The sequence below is a fragment of the Callospermophilus lateralis genome, chromosome 10 (assembly GCF_048772815.1).
Source record: "Callospermophilus lateralis isolate mCalLat2 chromosome 10, mCalLat2.hap1, whole genome shotgun sequence".
Classification (NCBI taxonomy): domain Eukaryota; kingdom Metazoa; phylum Chordata; class Mammalia; order Rodentia; family Sciuridae; genus Callospermophilus; species Callospermophilus lateralis.
Genome location: NC_135314.1, coordinates 56,658,924 through 56,660,566, shown reverse-complemented (window position 1 = coordinate 56,660,566; position 1,643 = coordinate 56,658,924).

The window sequence follows — 1,643 nt, the reverse complement described above, 5'->3', positions numbered from 1 at the left end:
AAAGGAAGAAGGCCTGGCCAGGAAGAATAGAGAGAGGTCTCTTGGAATCACAGGGATGACGAATCACCGCACACTCCTTTCCTTTTGAGGAAAATGGGAAAACAGACGCATCAAACACCCCAAACTTAGTCGCCCTACTTTAAATGGCAGTCAATTAAAAAAGAAAGAAAGGAAGGAAGAGCTGTGTGTTCTGTGATTGTGTTTGTCAGAATGTTATGTCATGGTCAGATTTGTTGTCATTCCCATCTGAAGTCTCTTCCACTGCTATATCTCACCCAACAGCTCAGAGATGAAACCAAGGCTTTAAGCTGCCCACCTAAACCTTCTTTAAGAGAAAAGTGGGGAGATGGGGTGGTGGCTCAGCGGTAGAGCACTGGCCTAGCACAGGCGAGGCCCTGGGTTTGATCCTCAGAACCACATAAAAATAATTAATTAAAGATATTGTGTCCAACTACAACTAAAAAATAAATATTAAAAAAAAAGAAAAGTGGGGTGTGTGTGTGTGTGTGTGTGTGTGTGTAGAAATGCCTACCTGTAAATCATGGTCCAGAGAAAAAAAAGTATGCAGACTGACAGGACGTCCAGTTTGCCAACTGGAGTTAAGAGTCTGAAAGAACTGCCCAACACCTTGACAATGGAAAGAATTTAAAATGTTCAAAAACATCAGAGGGATGTGCCCCCTCTTATTTATGAAAACCATAAGATGTGAGTTTCTTGGCCTTGGTCTCCTACCTGCTGCTGCTCTTGGGTGACATCTAGAAAGTCTGCACCCCTTCTGTAGCAATATGTCTGGGTTTTTTTCCAGAACATGATAGTGATGTCACATTTATGTTCCAGGATCACAAGAATCACCTCCGATTGTTGGGAAGGAACTGTGTAAAGTGAATGAGCTGTATGTATCTGTTATTAATATTGTTGTATCTAGCTTTATCCTTACAAAAAATGCTTCTGTTGTAATGGTCCGTGGACAATATAAACTGAAAAATTGTTGCAGTCTGGTTTCTACACAGCAGTGTTATTGAGCTCTATTTTCCTTTCCCATCCCTCCACCCTCACCCCTATGAGCAGAGCCCTATGTGAGACCTTTCAGGGCCTCAGGAGTCCAGAAACTCCCTCTAACTCTGCCCTAATGGCTTTCTGAAGCCAGACCCATGCCTGACCTGGTGGAGGATGAGCTCCAGGTCCTTTGTTGCCTCCCTGACAGTTGCTGGGGTCAGAGGGTGGTTCCAGATGAGCCCCACCCCACACTCCTTTTCCTTGAGGAAGACGGGATAATAGACGCATCACCCCAAGGCCAAGACTGAGTTCCCTCCAGCAGTGGAGTGAAAGGAAATAGATGGCCCTATCAAAGTATTTATTCAGTTTCCCCCAAACTTGGGGTGATGAGGGGATTGGAAATAAAGACAAAGGAACACACAAATATAGAGAAAGCAGGACCCAGTGGGCAAGCCAGCCCTGATGAGGCCAGACTGACACCAGAGCAGGCTCCACGTGTTTATTACAGGTGTAAACATCAAAAGGATGTATTGTGAGAAAGCTTCTTCAAGATAAACAAAAACAGGGTTGCGAGCAGGAACCGCCCTATTAAAAGCTTATCAGCTTGCTCCCATATCTCTTCTACCTTTGGGCAGCTGGCGTTTGAA